The sequence below is a fragment of the Chelonoidis abingdonii genome, chromosome 5 (genome assembly GCF_003597395.2).
Source record: "Chelonoidis abingdonii isolate Lonesome George chromosome 5, CheloAbing_2.0, whole genome shotgun sequence".
Lineage (NCBI taxonomy): Eukaryota > Metazoa > Chordata > Testudines > Testudinidae > Chelonoidis > Chelonoidis abingdonii.
Window position 1 is genome coordinate 130,787,947 of NC_133773.1, and position 10,132 is coordinate 130,798,078.

The 10,132-nt window shown below is 38.7% G+C and overlaps 1 long non-coding RNA gene across 1 annotated transcript; it reads left to right on the forward strand.

The window, feature by feature from the left end:
- Positions 1-1,438: 1,438 nt before the first annotated feature.
- LOC142046947 (uncharacterized) lies at positions 1,439-4,715 on the forward strand. Its single transcript, XR_012656041.1, has 3 exons — positions 1,439-1,511; positions 4,009-4,112; positions 4,664-4,715. It is a non-coding gene; the product is annotated as an uncharacterized LOC142046947 (long non-coding RNA).
- Positions 4,716-10,132: the final 5,417 nt, after the last annotated feature.

The window sequence follows — 10,132 nt, forward strand, 5'->3', positions numbered from 1 at the left end:
TACGAGTGTTTAAAATACTAGCAGTAGTTTATTTTCATTTCCTCCATTAAATATCTTATTACCATCTATTTATTTTTCCTTTCCTCTCCTACAGGACCCAAAAAGGCAATTACTAGAATGTGGGAAGTATACAACTGTGGTAAACTACCTTAAAGCAATGACCTTCTGTTGACCTCTGTGACTGCTGGCGTGAGCCATATTTTACTCTAATATAAGTCACTACCTTTGTGATCCTGTTTTGCTTTATAAAATCATATTTCAGTTTCTTTCCTGAGCTGCTGCATCACGATACCAAAAACATGAATAATTTCATAAATTGTACCTTCTTATCTTGTAACTGTAACATAAGGTGTCAGTACCTAACAAAATTACAAAAATGTATTATCTGGGTCTATTCTAGCTTTCAGATAGGAGAAATTGTACAGTTCATATGCGTCTAATATAATTTCAGGCATGTTTTTGCTAGAGGTTGTCTCTAAATGGGCAGATGAGCTAATATATAATGCTTGTCTTTCTCCCGAGCCAGTGATCTCAATGACAAATATCAAGCAAGTATTAAGTTCATACTTGACCTAGCAGAGCTTTAGACTAGCAATGGAGCATATTCGAAAATATTTAATCCTTTATCAGTGTTCTGCAAAATGCCTCCTTGTCCCCTCATTCTCCCTCCCCAGCTCAAAGTCAGTTTCTTTCTCATCCATTTACAAATGAAACTTGAAAGTCTGCAGTTTTATACTTTGTTTTATGTTATTCTGTTAGCCTGAAGCTGTTTTTAGTGTCTTTATTGCAAGTAGACAGATGGTGATATTTGGTTTCCTGTCAGTTTTAATGAATATAGATAGAAGCGATAAGAACATTTGCTTCATTTAGCAAACTTCCTTTTCTGGCTTTTAATTAATGAAGTGCTCACTGGTATGCTGCTGCTTTTGTATATAATACAGTTAAATCTTCTATACTATCCAACTTCTAATGTTGTATAATGAAAAGAGATGGCAAATAACTTCTTGTTTCAATAATATTCTTTTAAAGTTTGTTTACATAAATTTTTAGTGCTACAAAGTGTCAAATTTCAGAACTTCAGGAAATTTAACATGCTTATGAGAATCACAATAACTAACTAGTAACTGTTTTTTCTCTTTATAATTTCAGAAACGTTTTTCTTCCATATAAAATTCTCCACCCCTTTGATAGACTGTGGGGGTGGCAAGTCTCCTTGTAGCGATTTTAAAGAAATAACATGCTGAAATAGACTTGTAGCTAATTTTGAAGCTAATTTTGTAAAGAAAAGAGCTCAATTTAGATTTATGGAAACTTATTTTGCTTCCCATAAAGCTTCAACAGAGTCCATTGCGAAAAGCTTGATAAATTCAACTAAATCACTGTTCATTTTGCTGTTCTTTCCACTCCCTTCTGTTTTCCCCCTCTTCACAAAGTAGTAGAAGACTGATTCAAAGATTAACATTATAGTTCATTTCAAACTGTTTTATTCCTTTTTTTGGATTAGCACCCAGGTTAGTTTGGTTCTTTATAGGTAGCTTATATTTTGTATGTATTTTCCTCAGCATCTGCCTACTGAGTTGAACTCCAGAGGTTGGGGTTTGTTCTTCTGTGTGTTATGTTTTTAGTGTAGACTCCGTCCTGTGGGAAGGATTTGCTTCTGCTACAGCAATTTTCGTTTCTCATGGCTGCTTGCATTCCTTTCATTTGTAAGTTTGTGTGTGTATATAATATGTATATATGTGTCCTGTTAATAAAGAAAATATATAAAGTATTATATATGGATGTGAAATGCCTGATTTCCTTTTGTGGGATATCCTGGCTAAGAGATTTAATTTGTAAACAAAGGATCTTGACCGGTGTTTTGAAATAGAACAAGTTGTGTGGGAGGATTTTTGTTGTCTTATCTAGATGACCAACGTTAAGATTTTTCAGAGACTAATTTTAAAAATTCCTCAGTCTTTCTAAATTATCCTGTTTAAAGCACTATTCATTTTCTGAAAAGAACATATAGGGGTCAATTTTAGTTCTTCCATGGCTGTCTGGGTCACTGCAACCCCAAAATTTCAGGATGATCGCTCCTTGGGAGACCAATGTATTCAGAAAAAAAGTCAGTGTACTATGGAAAGTCATTAAAAATCCCAGCAACCTGTCAGGAGACAGAAAGTTGAGTAACTGACTAGCGAGCAAGGACTTGGGCAAATAGTAATTTTATTTATATGCTGTAAAAGCAGCAGAGAATCCTGTGGTACCTTATAGACTAACAGACGTTTTGGAGCGTGAGCTTTCGTGGGTGAATACCCACTTCGTCAGACACAGGTAGTGGAAATTTCCAGGGGTAGGTATATATATGCTAGCAAGCAAGCTAGAGATAACGAGGTTAGTTCAATCAGGGAGGATGGGGCCCTGTTCTAGCAGTAGAGGTGTGAAAACCAAGGGAGGAGAAACTGGTTCTGTATATGCTGGTTATTTTCCATTTACTGAAGGACACTGATTTTTTAAAGTAACAGTTTAAAAAACACAAACTTTTATTACTAGGTTTGGTTGGTAGAGGGAAAGGTGAAAGTTAGAAGTCCATGTGTATCACCTATTTAGCTTCTGCATATTAGCAGCACTAAAGACTTTTAATAAATGTAGTCCTTGGTTGCTCAAGGTCACAACAAACAGAAAAAAATGAAGACCTTATTTTTAAAACATACTCTCTTTATATACTTGTACTGTTGCAACATTACATCTCAGGAGCCATAATTTGACAGCTAAACAATTCAGATTCCAGAGTTGCTTTTTACAAGAGTAATAGGTGAAAGGGTTACTAGCTATATTACAAACAGTGGTGAGGGATTTTTTTTTTTCTGGCAGCCTCGTCCATGGTGCTTTCTGCCTGAATACCCGGGAAATGGCTTCCAACACTGCATCAAGAAGAAGTCTGAGAGCCTAAGCTCTATATGTACATTTGAAGGCATACCTAATATGTATTCATTACTAAGGGCCTTTCTTAGTTGAACCAGATGTGGACACACATTCTGAAATACATGGCAGAATTTAGTCCATTTTTTCATAATTTTTATCCGTTTTTGGCATTTAAAAACAGTTTTAATTTTTTTTAAAGTGGGAATGTTCGTGAATTTTTAGACAAGAGCATCCATAACACAGTAAGTTACTGAATTAAGGTCACGCTTTTATTCTTTTCAGATTCCCTTTCATGCTTCATGAGACAGAGCTAAATGCCCTTTCTCTTTATTATAAAAGCACTCACTCTAACCCATCTGTAAGCTGGTTTGCACCACTGTATATATGACATTTTTATTTATGAATTTCACATGAAGTCTCTACACTGACTAATATGTGAAAAAATAAACAGCCGATTTAATGCAGTCTGTTCAAATAAAACAATTCACTTCTAGGAAGAATCCATAGTCCACATTATTTTACTTTTTTTATTTTTAGAATTTGCTTCTCAGTCTTCAACTAATTGTTGTTGCATGTCACTCCTTTTTCAACCTTACCCAAATCCTACAGAAGTTCTGAGGCCATGGCTACACTGACACTTTACAGCGCTGCAACTTTCGCGCTCAGGGGTGTGAAAAAAACACCCTCCTGAGCGCTGCAAGATACAGCGCTGTAAAGCCTCAGTGTAAACAGGGCCACAGCGCTGGGAGCATGGCTCCCAGTGCTGCAAGCTACACCCGTAGAGGATGTGGAGTACATGCAGCGCTGGGAGAGCTCTCTCCTAGCTCTGGTGCTGCGACCACACTCGCACTTCAAAGTGCTGCCGCAGCAGCGCTTTGAAGTTTCAAGTGTAGCCATACCCTTACTCTAAGTTATGTCTCCTCTTATTATGATTCATGTGGGGGGGGGGAAAACCCGACAGTCACCTTCGGAAAAGAAAAACTACAGTGCTCCACAACCTTATTCCCAAGCATTTTACCTCCTCACTTGTGGAAGCATGAAGCAATTCAGCTCATCCATATCCAGCTTTCCTTTTCCCTAATCTGATCACTCTTTTTGCAGAAAGAAAGAAAAGAAGAATAGAGAAGAAAGGAAAGGAAGAGAAAAATAGTGGCGAGAATCAGGATCAGTTTCAGTGGAGTGAAATGGTGGAAATCAAACTGGAGGTGTTTTTGAGAGCCTTAATAGGTTCTGCCTTTGAACCCAGAGGGGAAGAAAGATTGAGGAATATTAATGATTAATTTTCCATTTTCTTTTGGCCAAGAACAGCATTACATACAAGAATAAAAAGAACTGCAATTTATTTGTAAAGGAAAGGTTCATAATATGGTTGACATGTTTTTTTATTTTGTTTCCATTCAGTTTCTGCCACTGAGAAAAAGCAAAGAAAGTTTCTCAGTATTTAAAAATGGAAGCTAAAAACCTGATCTTTTCACTGAAGGGATTTATTCATGGTTTTAGAAGGCACAAGTTCTTCCTTGTTCCAGGACTCCAATTTCATGAACTTTTTCTTCTAATTTATTGTAATGAACATAATTTTCATTACCAGTTCATTCCTTTCACACCTGCTTCCCGACCTAAGAAGCCTAAGAAAAAAATGACAAGTTTATCTTCTCTTTTGGATAACTGAAATTTCAAAATCTCTATGTTGATTTAAAAGAATCTAAATGGATAAGATCACACCTTTAAGAATGTTTTCCCACCATTTCTATTGCAGTAACACAGACATAGAAATCAGTGGCATAAGGCAAGTGATTCATTTTGTGGGGAAAAAATGCTCATTTTCTTAAGGCATGTATACTGGTTTCAAGGTATGTATAAAGCAAATACATACAGATTAAAACCAATACTCTCTTATATAAACATCCAACAGCATACAGGAAACAGACATTGACTCAACAGATATTCAAGAAACTTTGGCTAGGCTGCAATAAACATCTTATTATGTATTGGAAAAGCAGTGTGGTCTAGTGCAAGGGTCGGCCACCTATGGCAGTGCTTGGGGTGGCAAAAAAGTTAGAGCTGGCCCTGAACCCACATCCTGCCCCCAGCTGCCTCCCTCAGAACCCGCAAGTTTCTCCTCCCCCCTCCACCAGGGTAGCAGCAGCAGCCCTGGGGCTATTCCTGGGAAGTGGCGAGGCTCCAGCGGCTATTTAAAGGACTGAGGCGGCAGTGGCAGCTGGAGCCCTGGCCCCTTAAATAGCCCCTGGAGCCCCCCACTACCCCTGGGCTATGGGGGCTATTTAAAGGGCCCGCGGCTCCCCTGCTTCTAAATAGCTGCCGGGGCCCTGGGGAAGCAATGGGACTCTGGTGGCTATTTTAAGGTCTGGGGCGGTAGAAGCAGCGGGAGCCCCGGACTTTTTAAATAGCCCCCAGAGCCCCGCAGCCCTACTCTAGGGCTCCAGCAGTGGGGCTCTGGTGGCAATTTAAAGGGCCTGGGGCTCCAGCCCCTGCTGGGAGCCCCGGGCCCTTTAAATTGCTACCTGTGGAAGCTGGGCCATCCCTTTAGCAGCCGGTTCTACACTGGCTTCTAAATTTAACAATCGGTTCTTGTGAACCAGTGTGAACTGGCTCCAGCTCACCACTGATCAAACCCCACTGGGCCTCAGTTTCCCTACTTTGAAAATGCAAAGCATTAAATAAGTGCAAAGTACTTTTATTATTTTTCAGCAAACCATGTTGTCATAACAATAAGCGTCTTAGAACACAGTCTTTCCTAGAGAAATTGGAGTTGTGGCAACTTTACCTAATCCTTTTGGAGTTTACTAGCAACAGGTTATTTTGGTAAGTGTGGTACATAGGGCTGGTTCATACTTTCTCAAAGCCTGAAAAGATCCCTACAGGAGTCAACTGATTAAGGCACCAAAGCACATTTTAATCCCTATACATTATTCCATTTTCTCCTTTTCCATTTGGTGTGTTTCTGTCCTAAAGGCATAACTGTTACTCAGATCTAAATTAAATGGATATAATGAACATTCCCAACTTTTAACACTTGCCCTGTACAAAATAGTGCTCACTGTTAAACCATATAAAGAGAACTTTGATGTGGATCTATTGCAGTATTTACTCAAATCTTTTACTTTTGGTACTCTTGAAGAAAGAAGTGTTTTATTTTGCTATTGTCTTTAGGTTTTATTTAATATTTTTAGAAGGAATCTGTCAGAAAGCTGCCCCAGTACTGAAACCAATTTAGTTGTCTGTGTTAGAATTCCTATTAAACATGATAAGGTAAATGAATGTCTTCACATTTTTGTCCTCTTTTAGAGTCATTGATCTCCTTATGTCCCCATGTAGAAAAGCAGTTTGTCTATGAGATTTTATCCGAGATTTGATCTAACTTTCTCTGTCTCTTGCTCCAAGCCTTCACAAGTTAAAACTCATTTTATCATTTTCCTAGTCATAAATTTTGCTTCTCACTCGAGTTTTGTAGAAAGAGTAAAAGAGCAACTTGCTTTCAAAGTTTTTCAGAGAAGTGGAATGTGGAATTTATACTTGTGGTTATTGAGGCTTTCCATCTAATTCAATGCATTGTTAGTTCATTGAATCCATTAACTTTTTATGGATTCTGCAATCTAAGGACTATATTAGCAACCTCTGGTGGCAAGTGTTTTGTGTTTTGGTTTGGTGGTTGGTATTTTTGCAAGGACATCCTGAGGTTAGATAAAGTAGTCAAAATGTACGCCACTAATAAGGGCTGGGGTTCCCAATATACATGCAGTTGGAAAGGGGGGGCATAATTTACCTCCTATGAATAATAACAAATTGGCCATAAGGGATTAATGGAGAATTGATGAACTGACTTGATTTTTAGGCACAAGATTTCATCCTTTCATATGTACATCCTATTACAACCAGCCTATTAGCCTCTTAGGTAGTTAGGTGAGAGGTGGGTCTTTGGGACATCAGAGGTCTTTGGGAATCCCATGGTAAAGGATAGATAGGAGAGAAGAAATTATATAATCCAGTGCATTTAATTTTCAAGGACTATCTGACTATAGTTTCTGATGGAAAATAAATAAAATTGATAAAATGCAAGTAGTAAATAACACTGAAATGGGTCCTAATTCTAAATTAGCATGTGTGCTCTTTTTACTCCTATCGATAGGAAACCAAAGTTTGATGTTTAACTTTTAAACTTAATTGTGTGTGAAAATGGAAGAAGTAGCAGATTTTCTCTAAATTCTGTTGTTTCAAGGTATTGGGCTGCTCTCCAGGTGCTGTATAATTTTGAGGCACTTTACCAGGCAGTAGTTGCAATGTTGGAGCACTGATGCATACCAAGAATAGGAAGAAAACTGGTGTTCAGATGGCTAGTGAGTTTTCTGTGTGCTCACTTCCAGTGCACTGGAATATTTTTTTATCATACCTATGTTCCTTATAGAGGTGGAAAACCTTTTATGGCAAAGTTAATAGTAAGCTATTATAAAAATAGTTAATACAAATTATTGCACCATTTCTCATGATTGTTGTTCTCATGCTGTAAATTTGACCTATTTATTAAATATCTTTGTTCCTTAAAGTAGAAAGGATGGAAGTACATTCTAAACAGTTCATGCTGGATATACACCAGCATGAGCTACCGCTTCACATGCATATTTAATAGTCTTAATACATTTTGAGGGCAATGGAGCATTATTATAATATTCAATATTATTTAGATTAAGTAGTCTGTCTAAATTGAGCACTTAAATGAACAGTAAGATGTTTTTAAGTTGTTTACTTTTATTCTCTATTGTTTGTAATGCTGGTTTAGAAGGTTGGAAAAATGTTATTTCATCTACTGACTTTGTGTTCTTGCAATTGCCAAACATTGATTTTTTCCCCCTGGTGTTTTGAATGGGGTAGACATTAACATGCCTGTTTTTAACAATTATGGCTTCAACTTATACAGTGCCATATAATGACAAAACAACTTCATTTATTCACCAGTACCATTGATTATGTCAGTACAGCTTTGTTAATAGTATTGTGGCTATCCAGAGAATCGGATCAAGGTCCTTTTTAAAAAAGCAGACATTTTTACACCCATATGAAAAAAGGGAGAACAAGTTCAGGTAGACAAGCAGCTTGGAAGTTTTCTTTTTCATCTCTGCTTGAGGAAAAACAATCACAGAACGACTATGAAGAGAGGCCCTTTTGTGAGCTGGTCTAGTGCTGTTGTTGCTACTCAGAAAGGCGGCATCTGGGTAAGAGAGACACGGTGGAATTTTTGATTAGTGAGCTCTAGGAGAGGACTGCCCTCAGATTTTCAACTGTTGTTTTGAAAGTAGGCGGTCAATTGTTGCACAGAGGGCACACTAGTCTAACTAGGGAAACAAAAACAGACCAGAAAGCCTTACTATGAGAAGGGGACTGATATAACCTGAAGGTCAGAAGAGAAAATTATTATCCTCAGTTATCTAGACAGAGCAGGGAAAAGAATTGGAATCTGGAGTCAAAAAAATTGCTGTATCGAGTCATAGTCCAGAAGGATATGCTAGGAAACAGGAGCTAATGGAGGAAAAACAAATGTGCAAGATGTTCTTAAAACAAAACAGTGGCAAAAAAAAGTGGTTACCTAGCAAGGCAAACTGTATTTTCTGTAGTTTTTATTGAATGGTGCAATTTAAGTCCAAGTTAAGAATTTTTTAGATTACTATTTCTACAAATATAATTTATTTACCTGACGCCAATTTAAATAGTGAAGGTTTTAGAATGTCAGGTATACTGTTAGTATGGGCAGAAGAGTGGTGAGAATTGGTTAGCTCTGAAACAGAAACCTGAAATTAGTAAAGTGCAACAGTTGATGGATAAATCTCTTAAGTCATGGATGAGGAATATCAGAAAGGAAAGGAAAGTATTGTAACTGACTCCTTCTGCCCCTTTATCTTGGATGGCATAAGCTGCAATCTGCATGTGCAATGGTGCACACAAAATTGGTTTGAGTCAGTAGCCATGACCTATACTAGCACAAACTCTCCAGAGGCAAGCACTGAAGGTGCACCAACTACTAGAGCCATGTGGGCGTTTAACACTTGGTGGGTTCACACAAGAATGAGACTCTCATGCAGGGGTCACAAAACAAACAAGGAACTTTACTCTCAATCTGGCAGAGAGATGGTTAGACAAGAGCTACTGGGAACACCAGGTAATTCAATAAAAGGTATTACATTAAACAGCATTGAAAACACATACATAACCTTTTTAGAGAATAACACATTAACAAAATTATAACTATGCCCCAAGCTATCCACTCTGTAGGCTGGAACTTTAAACAACTGTGTTACCAACTTGTGATTTTTATCTCAAGTCTCAAATGATATAGTGCTTTTCTTAAAGCCTCAGCTCCTGGAATCGTCTGATTATGTGAGAATCTCAGGAGGTTTTTAAAAATAAGTTTCTAGCTCTCATAGTTGCAGAGAAAACCTTGACAATGGGACCCAAGTTCACCTTAAAGACTTATAAACAGTTAAAAAAATCTTTCATTTTGCGTGGCCTGACTCTCATGATTTTTGAGCACTTGGATTTGGCAATACTGGAGCCAGTGCCTGCTGAGCCCAGGATGAGGGCTCACTTCTGGGTCCCAAGCCTTCGCAAACCCTAACTCAACTACCTCTGGCTGTTAACTGGGTTCCACTGAGATTCCTCATCAGCACTTCCTTTCCACACTGCTTCATTTGGCCTTTTATCCCCCTGATTCCTGATAGGCCTCGCACAGGCTTTACCTTTCCTGGGCTGTGTTGTGTTATGTGACTGTTTAGAGTAACCACTAAATGGCATAGAGCAAGGAGATGAGTCTGTGTACAAGTCAGTCTTACATTCACTCCAACCATGGTGTACTGGGTCTCTGTAATCTCTTCACCCAGTGCCTTTCTGTCTCCCAGGTGAAAGACGCAATACTCAGTCCTTTCCTTCCTCCAGTCAGATCCCAGAAGTTTCCTTTGCTCCCCCAGCACCAGTGCAACAAGCAGGTGCTTGGGTCGGCCAATGGAAAGGGGCAGCACGTCCGGCTCTTCAGTGGCAATTCGGCGGCAGGCCCCTCATTGCCTCCTGAAAGGAAGGACCTGCCGCCGAATCGCCATCAAAGAATGAAGCGGTGGCGGTAGAGCTGCTGCCAAGGTGCCGCTGATCGTGGCTTTTTTTTTCTTTTCTTTTTTCCTGCTGCTTGGGATGGCAAAAACGCTGGAGCTAGCCCTGTCCAGCA